This window comes from Natrix helvetica (assembly GCF_964273705.1).
Source record: "Natrix helvetica genome assembly, chromosome: 5".
NCBI classification, from domain to species: domain Eukaryota; kingdom Metazoa; phylum Chordata; class Lepidosauria; order Squamata; family Natricidae; genus Natrix; species Natrix helvetica.
The window spans coordinates 7174849-7190357 of NC_138551.1; the positions used below are offsets into that span (position 1 = coordinate 7174849).

Here is a 15509-nt window from a genome sequence, read left to right on the forward strand (position 1 = left end):
AGTTTCAGTTTAGCCTAATTAGCATAAGAAAAAAACTGCCTCTGCCTCCCATCAATTTGCCTCCTTGCAGCTAACAGCTGGTGGCAATCCTTGCAGTCTGAAGCAGCTGATGGTCGGGAGACATTGCCGTACTGAAACTGGCTGTTTGCTGTTTGCTGCAAGGCAAATTGCTGGAAGGCAGGGGTCAAAGGGGGGCGGGGAGCTACATTCGGTGTGTACAACACACCCACATTTTCACCCTCTTTTGGGAGGGGGAGTGCGTCGTACACTCCAAAAAATGCAGGTATGTCACATGCCCTCATTTACAAGGAAATGGGAAACCAAGATAACCCCAAACCCCAGGGATGTAAACTACCCTGAGAAATGAGAATTGGCGGTTAACCTTGCCCATGTAATGCAAGAGTTAAGTTCAACTATAGAATAAGAGAATAACTGAGTTGGAAGGCACTTTGTAGGTCGTCTAGTCCAACCCCCTGCTCAAATAAGACACCCTATACCATTTCTGACAGATGGCTGTCCAGGCTCCTCTTCAAAGCTTCCAGTGATGAAGCTCCCACAACTTCTGAAGGCAGAGATTCTAGAGGCAGAGATTCTAAAAGTCAGCTATTCTATCTGACATCAGCTAAAATACAATGCAGGTAGTCCTCGACTTACTACTACAATTGATCCCAAAAATTATGTTGTTGAGACATTTGTTAAGTGAGTTTTGCCCCATTTTACAAGTTTTCCTGCCACTTAACTGTTGTTAAGTGAATCACTGCAGTTGACAAGTTAGTACCACTGTTGTTAAGTGAACCTGGCTTCCCCATTTTGACTTTGCTTGTCAGAAGGTCGCAAAAGGTGATCACAAGATCTTGGGAGAATTTTGATCACATGACGATGGGGCTGCTAAAAAGACTAGGTGTCTACGTCAGCCATTCCACTCTATGGTGAAGCCACACTATCAGCCCCCTCTACCACAAAGATCTTGCAGGAGAAGAGCTGTCTGGACAACTGTGGGATCTGGCAGGTTGAGAGCTGTGAACCATAAACACAAAGCTTTTGCTGTGACCCAGAAAAACAGATATAGTGCCCTTGCTGACCTTAATGGGGACACTAAAGAGATAGGTCAAGGCAGTTGTGATAATGATGACTCAAATAAGCAGGGGATCGTGGTCCAAAACGAAGAACTTTCTTCGGAAAGGCGAAAAGGGGAACCAGGTATCACACATCAGTCGCAGAAGAAGATCAAGGTATGTAAAAAGAGAAGTCACCTTCTGGTTGGTGATTCAATCGTAAGAGATGTTAATTTAGGAGAGGATAAGGAGGTTTTAAAAGAGGTCAGGTGTCTGCCAGGTGCTACTGCCAGCAGAGACAAGAGGCGTATTCTTAAGATAGTCAAGAATGCAAGTAAGGACTGTGACGTTGATGCTATTATACATCTTGGCACTAATGATCTATCCCAGAAAGATGTACTTTCTGTGCAGAATGATTTCCAGAACTTGGGGTATGAACTTAATAGTATAGGTTGTAGGCTTATCTTTTCAGAGGTTTTACCTGTATATAAGGAACAAAAAGGGAAGGGCCAGCGTGTAGCAGAGTTTAATGTTTGGCTAAAGGAGTGGTGTAAAAGGGAAGGCTTTGGTTTTATTAGTCATGAAGCCTGTAGCTGGTCCAATGAAAAACTGTACAAAAGAGATGGGTTGCACCCATCCAAGAAAGGAACTGAGTTACTTGGCATTAAATTCACAGATTTTCTTGATAAACATTTAAACTGAAGAGCGGGGACAGAGAATTAATAGATACAGAACATCTCTGTCCCCAGCAAACTAAAATTCATAGGGTTATAAATGCATGTAACATAGATGTGTGTGTGGGTAAGATTATCACTCCTGCTGTCAAGCAAAACCAAGCATGTAATAGTGATTGTCATACCATGTGCATGAATCACACAAGTGGCAAGAAAATAGGGGCAGTCAGGCATAATACAGGTTATGTAGACAGTAAACACAAGGTCAATCAAAATGGACTCAAATGTCTATATACCAATGCACAGAGTATGAGGAATAAACAGGGAGAATTAGAAATTCAAGTAAAAGAGGGCAGATATGATATTATTGCCATTACAGAAACTTGGTGGGATGAAACTGACAAATGGAACATACAGCTAGAAGGATTTAAATTATTTAAAAGAAATAGACCAAATAAAAGAGGAGGTGGAGTTGCACTATATATAAGAAATAACTATGTCTCTACAGAAATAGAGCACAACAATAATGAGAACTATCTTGAATGCATTTGGGTCAATATTAAAGGTTGTGGGGGAAATGACATTGCCATAGGTCTATACTACAGGCCACCCAACCAAGCAGAGGAAGAAGATGAACTTTTTGCTAGTCAGCTAACTAAGGTATGTAGGAAGCACACCACAATAGTAATGGGAGATTTTAACTACCCTGACATCAACTGGGAAACAAACTCTGCACCAAGTGGAAGATCCAACAGGTTCCTAACAAACCTAGCAGACAACTTTGTTTTCCAAAAAGTAGAGAAGGAAACAAGGGGATCAGCCATACTGGACTTAATTCTCACTAACAGAAAGGAAATGATAGAAGGTGTTGAAGCCATAGGAACCCTGGGGGCAAGTGACCATGCAATATTGGAATTCAACATTATCCAAACACAAGTAGTAGAACAAAGTCAAACTAGAGTCTTGGACTTTAAGAAAGCTAATTTCAATAAACTTAGAGAGAGCTTGGGAAAAATTCCATGGATGAGAATCCTCGAGGGGAAAACAACTCAAGAAGCTTGGGAAATTTTGAAAAATGAGATTAGAAAAGCCCAGTCTAACACAATACCAATGAAGAAGAAAAACAACAGCTCCCAAAAGAAACCAGCATGGCTGCATAAACAACTATCTGACAAACTGAAAGACAAAAAAAGTAAGTATAAAAAGTGGAAGGAGGGGGACATAACTAAGGCAGAATATCAGCAAATAGCCCGAGCCTGTAAAGATGAAGTGAGGAAAGCTAAGGCTCACAATGAAGAAAGGCTTGCCACAAAAGTAAAAATTAACAAAAAAAGCTTCTTCCAACATGTTAAAAACAAGAAAAAAGTTAAGGAAACAATTGGTCCATTGCTAGGAGAAAGTGGCAAGAAGGTGACAAGCAACAGGGAGAAAGCAGAACTATTTAACTCATGTTTTGCATCTGTCTTTACACAAAGGGATAAAACAGTCCAACCTATCAAAAGCAGCACCACAAAATTAGGAACACAAATTGAAATAGGGAAGAAAATGGTAAGTGAGCACCTGTCTACCCTAGACGAGTTCAAATCACCAGGACCGGATGGATTACACCCCAGAGTTCTGAAGGAACTAGCAGACGAGATCTCAGAACCACTGAATTATATCTTTCAGAGATCCTGGAACACCGGGGAACTACCAGAGGACTGGAAAAGAGCTGATGTGGTTCCCATCTTCAAAAAAGGGAAAAAATTAGATCCAGGAAACTACAGACCTATCAGCCTAACCTCAATACCAGGAAAGATTCTGGAAAAAATAATCAAGCAACGAATTTGCGAACACCTAGAAGCAAACAAAGTAATAGCCAAAAGCCAACATGGATTTGTCAAAAACAGATCATGCCAGACTAATCTTATTGCATTCTTTGATAATGTGACAAAATTAGTGGACCAGAGGAATGCCGTTGATATAGTTTACTTGGACTTCAGTAAGGCTTTTGATAAGGTAGACCATAACCTACTACTAGATAAAGTAGAAGAATGTGGGTTAGACAGCATCACCACCAGATGGATTGGTAACTGGCTGACCAACCGCACTCAACGTGTAGTTCTCAATGGAACTGCATCTACATGGAGGGAAGTATGCAGTGGAGTACCCCAAGGCTCTGTTTTAGGCCCAGTACTCTTCAACATCTTCATCAATGATTTGGATGAGGGAATAAATGGGGAACTCATCAAATTTGCAGATGATACCAAGCTGGCAGGAATAGCCAACACTCCAGAAGATAGGCTTAAGATACAGAAGGATCTTGACAAACTTGAACATTGGGCACTATCTAATAAAATGAAATTCAATGGTGAAAAGAGTAAGGCTCTACATTTAGGCAACAAAAACGGAATGCACAGGTACAGTATAGGTGATACCTTACTCAGTAGTAGTAACTGTGAAAGGGATCTTGGAGTCCTAGTGGACAACCATTTAAATATGAGCCAGCAGTGTGCAGCAGCTGCCAAAAAAGCCAACACAGTTCTAGGCTGCATCAACAGAGGGATAGAATCAAGATCACGTGAAGTGTTAGTGCCACTTTATAATGCCTTGGTAAGGCCACACTTGGAATACTGCATTCAGTTCTGGTCGCCACGATGTAAAAAAGATGTGGAGACTCTAGAAAGAGTGCAGAGAAGAGCAACAAAGATGATTAGGGGACTGGAGATTAAAGCATATGAAGAACGGTTGCAGGAACTGGGTATGTTTAGCTTAAGAGAAAGAAGGACTAGGGGAGACATGATAGCATTATTCCAATATCTCAGGGGTTGCCACAAAGAAGAGGGAGTCAAACTATTCTCTAAAGCACCTGAGGGTAGAACAAGAAGCAATGGGTGGAAACTAATCAAGGAGAGAAGCAACTTAGAACTGAGGAGAAATTTCCTGACAGTGAGAACAATTAATCAGTGGAACAGCTTGCCTCCAGAAGTTGTGAATGCCCCAACACTGGAAGTCTTTAAGAAGATGTTGGATAGCTATTTGTCTGAAACGGTATAGGGTTTCCTGCCTAGGCAGGGGGTTGGACTAGAAGACCTCCAAGGTCCCTTCCAACTCTACTATTGTATTGTATTAAGATCGTAAGGGTCAAAAACAGTCCTAAATCACTTTTTTTCAGTACCATTGTAACTTCAAACTGTCACTAAACAAATGGTTGTAAATTGAGGACTGCCTGTACAGGCAGCTGAAGTCTAACTTGCAGAAGACAGTAGCAGTGGTTTGTTTTCCTCAATAAAAAATATGCTCTTCTTGTGATTTACCTCTTGTATTTTATTAATGCTGGCAACTGCTCTTGGCTGGGCCCCAGGACTGGAGTCAGGATGTAGGAAACTGCCTGGAGCCACCAAGATAAGGAACGGGAGGGGTTGAAGTTTCAGCACTGGATGCGTCATGGTTTAAGCAGGTCCACAATATTTTGGCTGCAAAAATCCTGGCAAGCTTCAGGTGGCAGCCAGACATGCCATTTTTCTGTAATGTCTTGTGGTTGTCCAGATATTTCGCAGCACAAATAGGTCTGGTTAGGAAGGCCCACTCTTTCCCAAGTGGGACAGAAGCTTTAGTGTTTAGCTCACCTTCCATTCAGGGAGAGGAAGCCTAAAGGGAGAAAAAATAATAACATAGTTCTACTAGGAAGTAGATTATTAGACATCTTTACAGACACTGTGCTTAGCACAGGATGTGGTTCTATCTGCCTGCCTGCCTGCCTAGCTGTCTCTCTGCCTAGTTGCCTGCCTGCCTGCCTGCCTGCCTGCCTGCCTCTATCCATCCATCCATCCATCCATCCATCCATCATCTCTGTCTATTTGTCTATTCATTCACATAAATACATATTGACACTCATTACCTCGAGTAAAGTAAATTGAACCAATAGATGTGCATGAATAATTACCCTATAAGGATGGGAAACCGTTTTATTGTTATTGCAAGACTCCAACTTCCGACTGCAATTGCAAGTTCCCCTTGTTTAAACTGAGCTGTCTACTGGGAAGTAAAGTGATCAACATCATAAGGAATCAGAGGACTCTTGTCTATAAAGTTGAAAATAAGGTCGTGTTTTCAGAAGAATGTTTGGTATGCAGTGCCTCCAGTTACTTAGATCTCTCCTTTTAACATTTTGGACTGTTCTCCAGTTCCAAGATCTATTGCTATCTGCTATTCCTTGAGTTAGCAGAAACTACACTGGAAGGTTGCAGGTAAATCAACTTTGCATCTTTTAAACAAAACAGCATGGATGATTCCAGACACAAGGTCCACCTTTCTTGGAGGTAAAATTGGGCTTTGGGTCCAAATTGTGTCAGATGTCCTTGACTTACAACCGTTGGTTTAATGACTTCTCAAAGTACCAGCAGCTAAAAGTGACTTATGACTGCTTTTCACACGACCTCCCTACAGTCATGTGATCGATTGGCTCATATTTATGACAGTTGCTGTGTTCTGGGCTCACACATCTCCTTTTGCAACTTTCTAACAAGCAAAGTCAGAAAAACCAGATTCACTTAACAACTGAAGTGTGATTCACTTAACAAATGTGGCAAGAAAGGTTGTAAAGTGGGGCAAAACTCACTTAACAAATGTCTTGCTTAGCCACCGAAATGTTGGGCGCAATTTTGGTCGTAAGTTGAGGACTACCTGTAATTTGGAGGAGAGTGGGGAGTTTCTCTTGTTGGAAGAAATGTCCTTCTGGGTTCAGTCCCAAGTGAGGAAAAAGACACTGGAAACATGGAGGCTGCTTGGAAAGATGGTTTAATGGTGGACAGGCTCACATGGCTTGAGTTCCTGAACAGAAAAGGGGGGATCAGATGCTACAAGTTGTTGAGTTAAGAAGAAAAAGAGACGGAGATTCTGAAAGTCCCTGGTTTTCATGCCCTCCCTGGCCTTTGATCTTGAGCTTGTATTCTGATTGGTTGTCAGACTCCCATGGGGCCATGCAGGGGCAACTCTGTAGGCTGAGTCCATGTTTGGTTGAGCATTGCTTCTTCCCAGGTGCCCTGTGGCGAGATGGGTAAAGGCCTAATCCTATCATGCCTTAATCCCATCACCCTGGAGCTGAAGCAGGGAGATCTTCGTTATGTAGAATAGACTGGCTTAGCCTTTTAAAATGGCCCATTGACAAAGGTGGGGGCTATTAAGAGTGAGTCTGCTTCCTGCCTAAAAACATGTTTCTCCATTTCTGATCCAGGGAGATATAATCTGCCTTTTCAATATCTCCTAGGATATTTCATTTTTCTAGGAGAGGGGTGGGTTTTAACTTGTTTCCTGGCCTAATTCTGACAGGTATATTTCATCATCTGAATAAAGGCAAACTAGCACTTGCTGAGAATTAGCTGTCTTCTCTCTGTTAGCAGAGTTGTGTAAATGTCCTGGCCCTTTAACTGGGATCTGCTTGGACCTGCTCAGTTCCTTTTCTTCTGGCAGAGAGGAAGCAGTAGCAGAGATATAGTGCTACAGCACTGAGGAAGCCAGTACCGAAGAGAGTCTGCAGCAGAGAGGGTGTGAGTTGTATGGGCGAGCAAATGCACAAAGAAGTGGGAAACCTGCCAGCTTTCCCCTTGCAAGGGAAACGACAGAAGCCGGGGGCTTGCAAAATTAGACTTCTGCTCACTATTGATGACGGGAGTGCACCCCAAAGTGGGAGGATGCTCAAGCCATATTAATTCATCCAAATCAAGCTGGTTAAGACTGCAGATTGTGTGACGTTCTCCAGGTAAGCCTTTAAATGTCAGTTCTGTCAGTTCTGGCTAACTTTGAAGACAGTAAATGAGTGGTAGAGTTAAGTGGGTCTGGATTGCATATGAAGAGACACAAAAGTATTGGGATCCTGGACCTTTTTAGATAGCCTCCTATGGAGAGGATATTCCTGGGCAAAACTCTGTGCAATGAATAACTTACTCAGTCTTTTTAAAAAAATGCTTAAGTGCTAGGTAGGTGTTTTAATGATCAAGAGACACATAATACAGATGTGACCCATATTTTTTTGAACAGAAGAAGGACATGACCCATATACTTGGGTATCTCAGGAAATAGTCCTGCTGCTGCATCAGAGATAGACCTGTAGTTATGTATTGTACATCTATCGTATTAATTATTTACTGTAATATAATGTCCCACAAAATGTTTCTGAGTCTCCCTTGTAAAAATCCCCAACTTGGAGACACACGAGACTGGACAACCAATTGCTTCCAAAGAGAAATAAAGGAGATCTGTATAAGAGGCCTCTTCAGATGGTCCAGTCTCCTGTGTTTGAGGGCTTAGATTGCTGTGGTAATTTATCAACCGTCCTAAATTTTATCCAAGATTTAACAGATTGACAAAAGTTGGAAGGGACCTTGTAGGTCATCTAGTCCAACCCCCTGCCCAAGCAGGAAACCTTATACCATTTCTGAGAGATGGCAGTCCAGTCTCTTCTTGAAAGCCTCCAGTGATGAAGCTCCCACAACTTCCGAAGGCAACTTCTGTTCCAGGGGTTGCTTGTTCTGACTGTCAGAAGATTTCTCCTAATTTCTAGGTTGAATCTCTCCTTCATCACTACCCATCCATTATTCCTTCTCTCGCTGTCAGGTGCCTTGGAAATAGCTTGACTCCCTCCTCTCTGTGGCAGCCCCTTAAATATTGGAAGTCTGCTATCCTGTCTCCCCTGGTCCTTCACTAGACTAGCCATGCCCAGTTCCTGCAACCGTTCTTCGTGGGTGGATTGTTTCCTTGGGGGACTTTTACTTTACCAATTCAGGTGAAAGGAATTAATCTTTATGGCCCACTCACTTGGGTTGTTGGAGGCATCGCAAATCAAAATAACTTTAACGGATATTCATTTTGGTTTGCGAGTCGCACATGCGTCAGATCTAATTTCTATTTTTTTTTTACTTGTTACATTTATATTCCACTTTTTCCCCCTGATGTACGTGGCATTCCCTTCTCCATTTCCCCCCATGATAACCGTGTGGAATAGATTGAAAATTAAGGGTGGATGTGAACCTGGAATTTCATGGTTTTAGTCTCAATTCTTAACCATTACGCCATACTGTCTGGATGAGAACAAATGAGAAACCCTATTTTAATGTCTTATTTGATTCTTGCAGTTATTTAAATCATCAGGCCCAATTTATCAGACTTAAGTTCTGCTGTGATCAAGAAAGATTCTGCTAGTATTAAAATGTGATTGATGTAATCAAAAAGTTTTAGCAAGGAAGATAAATCTCACGCCTGGGGCAAAAGTTATCAAAATACTCACTTGGTAAAATTTCTCAGATCATCCGGACTCAATGCAATGGTTACAGTATCTTCCCAGTCCTGGAACAAAATCTTTTCTGTCCCCCCCCCCCCTTTGACTCATTGTTCCCAGTTTACATTGAAAGGCTTCCAAGCATTAATGTACACATTCAAGGATGCGTCTGCAAATGCTGATCTCCTGCTCATCAGATTTCTATCTTTGTCTTGGCAGCTTTTGTTTGGGCAAGTTCATAATATTACAGATTGTTTGGAAGCAGAAAATGGTCAAAGATGATCGAAAGAGTTATGTTTTGGAAGGTGCAGGTAGTCCTCGATTTACAACCATTGGTTTAGTGACTGTTTGAAGTTACAATGGCACTGAAAAAAGTTGACTCATAACCGGTTTTCACACTTACAACATTTGCAGCGTCCCCGTGGTCATGCGATCAAAATTTGGGCACTCGGCACCTGGCCATGTATTTCTGCCAATCGTACTGTCCCACGGTTGTGAGATCACCATTTGTGTCTTTCCTAGCCAGCTTCTGACAAGCAAAGCCAATGGGGGAAGCCAGATTTGCTTAACGACTGCATGTTTCACTTAACAGCTGCAATGGTTCGCTTAACAACTGTGGCAAAAAAAAGGGGGAAATAGGACCCAATTCACTTAACTGCCTTGCTTAGAAATGGAAATTGCCAGAGCAGTGATCTTAGGACAGGCAAAGCATAAGATCCTCTGGCTCATGGGTGATATTCACTTACTTTCCCTACCGGTTTGCAAATGTGAGTGTCCAAGCATGCACTCGGCCTTCTGCTTTGCTTGCGCAGGCGGCTTGCACACATGCGCGCGGCTTGAAAATGCCTAAATAGGATGGCATGGGGGGGGGGGGGGGGACACCTGTAATTTCCACCGGTCTGAACTGGCTGAATACCACCTATTGTCTGGCTGCATACTTTATTCATGTTGCATGACTCGTCTTCCTAGTAGCAACCATGTTAACATAACCTGTCATTTAACAAACGCTCATCTGAAAGAGTTGATGCATGAAAGATCAAGCAGAGATTTCCTCTGTTGTGCCAGGGAAATAATGGGTGAATGTTGCAAAGAAACACATTTTGGCTAATGTTTGGAAAACCTTCTTACCGGTAAGAATTGTTCAATAGTGGAGCAGGTTAACTCTGAGGATAGGGAACTCTCCTTTAATTGGGGCCATTCAGTGCTCTTACCTAGAGGGAGACATCCATGAAATTGTTAGGAGCCAGGATGGATTTGTAGGAAACTCAAGACAAAGTTCTCTACGCCGGAGGAACCATTGTAGAGTATGTACAAGTAGGCCTCGACTTACGACCACAATTGAGCCCAAAATTTTTGTTGCTAAGTGAGACATTTTAAAAGTGAGTCTTGCCCCATTTTACAACCTTTCTTGCTCTAGTTGTTAAGTGAACCGCCGGAGTTGTTAAGTTAGTAATTCAGTTGTTAAGTAAAGGCAGCTTCCCTTTGGACTTTGTTTGTCATTAGGTCTCAAAAGCTGATCACATAAACCCAGGACCCCGCAACCATCAAAAATATGAGTTACCAAGAGTCTGAATTTCAATCATTGGGATGCTGCGATTATTGTAAGGGTGAAAAATGGTCTTGTCACTTTTTCCAGTGCTGTTGTAACTTTGAATGGTCACTAAATGAATGGTTATAAGTCGAGGACCATCTGTATTGAGGAAAGGGATTGGATGAGGTGACTTCCAAGATGCTCCCAGCTCCCTAATTTTGTCCTTTATTCCAATTATCTGGAATAAAAGGGGCAAATTCACATAAAATGTTGAAATTGCACCATCTGAATTCATGTCTCTTACTCTTAGATCCTCCTGGTTTCATTCCAATAGAAACAGATGTATTTCTATTACCCTGTTTGCCAAGCTAAATTGAAAAATAGTACCATTTTAAAAAATCCTATCAAATAATTGTGAGAACTGGTAGCAGCAAATGTGTTGTTTTTTTTTTTATTTTTAATACAGTAAAGGTTGATATATGGGGAGGGGAAACCCTTTTGCACTCTTCCATAATTTTTAAAAGTGACTGGATCACGAGAGAAAAAAGTTTCAGGAACACTTCTGTATACCCTAAACCAGTGTTTCTCGATTCGGACAATTTTAAGATGGGTGGACTTCAACTCCCAGAATTCCCTAGCTAACAATGCTGACTGAGGAATTCTGGGAGTTGAAGTCCACAACTGTTCCATCCCTAAAGAGTTGAAGATTTCATTCTTACACCTCTTTCTTCCTCCTCTTGTTGGGCAAGAGGAGGACTTACTACCACCTGTCCTTTACTTTTGTCGTGGATATCTGGTTTCACACTAACCTTGTTGTTGCTTTCACTAATTTAGCACTTTCGGCGTTTTTTTAAATATTTTTACTGAATAATTTTAACAAGATACAAACAATGCATATATTGCAAAAGAAAAAAAGAAATTAAGGACTAGTGAATTGGTACGGTAAAAAAGGAAATAGAAATAGAAAAGGAAAAAATGATAAAGAAGTTACTTCCGATCTTTTGGAGAACATTTATAAATGTAATTTATATTTTACTATTTCACTCTAAGTTTATATCATAATTTCCTCCTTTTTTTCAGCAAAAAGTCCATAAGAGGCTTCTAGTCAACTGATTAATATAGTTGTTGATCTGTCTCTAATCAAACAAGTTAACGTTTGCCATCTCTCCTATTTCCATCGTCTTCTCCAACCTTCCCACATTGTGGGTATTTCTGAGTCTATTTTTGTGCATATAATTAGTCTCTGTCATTTAAGAAAGATTGCTGGCAGCGGTAATCATATCTGCCATGGCTCTTTTCTAATTGATTACTTGTAAAAATATTAGAAGAGTGAGGAGGTTTGAGAAAACTGATAACGTTGATGAATACATTGATAAACAACGTTAATTGTTTTTGATCCACAATGAAAAAAGGTTTTAAGAAAAATGTTGCCTGCCGTCTGTGTACACATATAACGTTGTGTTCACTTCAACTGGACAGGTGAAAGGGGATCTTTGAAAACGGGGATTGGGAGCCTTAACAACATTAATAAAACTGCAGGGCACTCTATTCCCCGTGACTGATAAGCCAAAGGAAAATCACAGGGATGAAAATCTGTGGGTTTGCATTTATTCATTATAAACTGCCTCCCAGCTGCCTACATAAAACGTATCAAGACCAGATGGGTCTTGTTTACCTTGAAAAGATAAAGGTAAAGGGTAGCGATGATTAAATCACATGAAAGGAACCTGTGGAAGTTTCCTGATAAGCCTTTGGTCAACAATTCATTGAGGTGGTAGCTAGTCAGTGTCATGGCAATTAACAGGGATGTTTAATTGGATGTTTAAAGGAGAGGCTCCTAAGATTGACCAAAGCTTTGGGACGAGACTCTGGAAAGAGGGCAGAGAAGAGCAACAAAGAGGATTAGGGGACTGGAGACTAAAACATATGAAGAACGGTTGCAGGAACTGGGTAGGTCTAGTTTAATAGAAAGAAGGACTAGGGGAGACATGATAGCAGTCTTCCAATCTCTCAGGGGTTGCCACAAAGAAGAGGGAGTCAAGCTATTCTCCAAGGCACCTGAAGGTAGAACAAGAAGCAAAGGGTGGAAACTAATCAAGGAGAGAAGCAACTTAGAACTGAGGAGAAATTACCTGATAGTAAGAGATGCTTTCAATAGTTTTCAGGAGTTTCCAAAATCTGGTTTGTAACACAAGAATGATGAGCCAGCTGAATGTTTTAACCTTCCCGAATAGACTTAGTTCAAACCACTTTGTTGATCTTAGCTTACGTTTGGGCAAGATGTTATGGTGAATCATTTGGGCCTTTGTTTTTCTTCAATTTCTTCCCCTCCAGGGACCAAATTTTCAGTGCTGTCCATCAGAAAAGAAAAGATGGATGAGCCAGTGCTGCTGCGCCTTTTAATACTAATCTTGTTAGATTAAAAATGGGTTTCCCCACCCCGTCACATCTGTCGGAGTCTCCATTTTGATTAAGAAGCACTCAGCTCATATAGAGAGGAATGGAAACGGCCTCTGAGATCAATCTAGGTCTACTTCCAGTTGGAGTGGTTCCAAGCACTTACAAAGATTCCTCCATAAAGGAAATTGCAATTGACTTCTTTCCACTCTATTGGATATAAACTCACTTTTTTCTATATTCATCCCTCTAGTCCCATTCCACAATAAATGTGTTATTGGTTATGGATGCAGAAAGATCCTGGACAGAGGAACTGTCTTCAAAATTGTGTGACAGGCAGTTGGTAGCCTTGTAGGAAATTGGACATGTTTCTGTCCTAACTGCACCTCAATTGTCTAGGACAGAGATTAGACAAAATTATTTTCACCCATTCGATATTGACTGGAAAAGAACAAGATCACAAGTCAGAATGAACATAGCTTTCTTCATAGGCATTTTGCCTGAATTTATTGTATTTTTTAAAAAACATTCATCATGTCCTATGAGTTTAAGGATTAACACAGGTAGTCTTCCACTTACAACAGTTCATTTAGTGACTATTTGAAGCTAACAGCACTGAGAACTGATTTGGGCACATTTTTCACTTATGACCTTTGCAGCATCCTCTTGGTCACCCAATCAAAATTCAGATCCTTAGCAAAAATTCAATCCTCGATCGTATTTATGTTGCAGGGATCATGTGACCCCTTTTATGACCTGACAAGCAAAGTCAATGGGGGAGTCAGATCCACTTAACAGCCGTGTTACTAATTTAACCAAGTGATTCATTTAACAAGTGTCAAGAAAGATGGTAAAATGGGGCAAAATTCACTTAACACATAGCAACAGAAATTTTGGGCTCAATTGTGGCCATAAGTCAAGGACTGTCTGTAGTTCATTGTGTAAATTAGAAGTTTTGGGTAGGAGTGACTGGATCCATTGGATCGCATGATGAATCAAGGTGGAAGAAGTTTAAACTTTCAGCCCCAGCCATCTCACAGGGTTGTTTTTGTGGGGAAAATAGGAGGAGAAAGGTGGGATATGCTCATCACCTTTAGTTAATTGTAAAAATAATAAGAAGTGGAATACAAATAAAAATTTCAAATTACTTGAGAAACAAGCATTCTTAATTTGCCTATAGTTTTATTAAATAATTCCCATTTGAGACGATGAATGGTGATTTTAAACTTTGCAAGCTTAGTCATAACTCCTTTTCTTTTCTATCAGACACTCCCTTTTTCTTTTATGAGGAGAAAGTGTGGGTGTTGGGTGTTGCCCCAAAACCTTCTATCCTAAAATTTCATAATGAGAGTACACTATAGAATATGCCAGATTTCAGTTTCTATTATCTTCAACCAATACGGCTGTTGATGACTAGGAAAATCTGCTCTGGTTATAACTAGAACCTTATAATAGCAGTTCTCCCAATCAGTGTCAGCTATTTGGAGTTTACACTGCAGAGAGACATACAAGTGCTCATATCTTTGCACGCTCAGGATTGACTAGCAGCTTTGCACAGTTATCTCTGTTTGTTTTTCCATGCCATCTTTCACATGAAACAACACCTGGCCGAGACCTCTCGAACGGCACCTCGGGCTACAGGTGCAAGGTGGAGTCAAGGTCACCTGGAAACAAAGAATTATTTTCGGAATATGGATCATCTTCCACTTCGCTTGAGCTGTCGGTGGGGCTCAACAACTCTGAGGCATTAAAATCACGGAGGTTGCTTAGTTTCCTAGGGCAGCATCACCTGTTCCAATTCCATAAGCCACCCACCTGGATCACCTGGGTGATTTAGCCAGACTTGGAGAGAGAGGGGGGAGGAGGGTGAAAGGGTAGCTAGGATATTAAAAGATACCAGAATAATAAGAGTTGGAAGGGACATTGGAGGTCTTCTACACCAGGGGTGTCAAACGGGATTTCTTCAAGGGCCGGATAAGCATTGTAGTTCTCCATGGAGCAGAGGGGAGAGGGAGACAGGACGGATGCCTCCTGCAGCACCCTGCCAGTCAAAATGGGGCATGGGTGTGTGGGTGTGTACTGCTCCATCTGCCCCGTTTCCTGCCTGAACGACCTCCTGCAGCACTTTCCTGGCTTCTAAGTTGCTTTCCAAGCAACTTAGAACTGAGGAGAAATTTCCCACAGTGAGAACAATTAATCAGTGGAACAGAAGTTGCCTCCAGAAGTTGTGAATGCCCCAACACTGGAAGTCTTTAAGAAGATGTTGGATAGCCATTTGTCTGAAACGGTATAGGGTTTCCTGCCTGTGCAGGGGGTTGGACTAGAAGACCTCCAAGGTCCCTTCCAACTCTGCTATTGTATTGTATTGTATTGTATTCTTGTTTTTTGCTTCTGCGCATGCACAGAAGCAGTTTTTTACTTCTGCACATTGCGCCGCGTAGTGTCTCTTAAATGCCCGCATGCGCGAAGCTCGTCCCTAAGCGAACTGGCAATAAAAGAAGCTGGAACCCACCCCTGGGGGCACACTTCATTTTCACCATTCATGGCCTCCAGCAGCACTCTGCTGGCTGAAAATGGGCCACGGGGTGTGGGTGTGT

At 41.6% G+C, this 15509-nt stretch overlaps 1 protein-coding gene across 2 annotated transcripts in view; it reads left to right on the forward strand.

Annotated features, from left to right (window-relative positions):
- The first annotated feature begins 6961 nt into the window (after nt 1-6961).
- Nucleotides 6962-15509, forward strand: part of VWA5B2 (von Willebrand factor A domain containing 5B2) — a 60609-nt gene continuing 52061 nt past the window's right edge. For both annotated transcript variants that reach the window (XM_081953618.1, XM_081953619.1), the window contains exon 1: nt 6962-7469. The gene's annotated coding sequence lies outside the window, so the exon portion shown is untranslated. The remainder of the gene's footprint in view (nt 7470-15509) is intronic.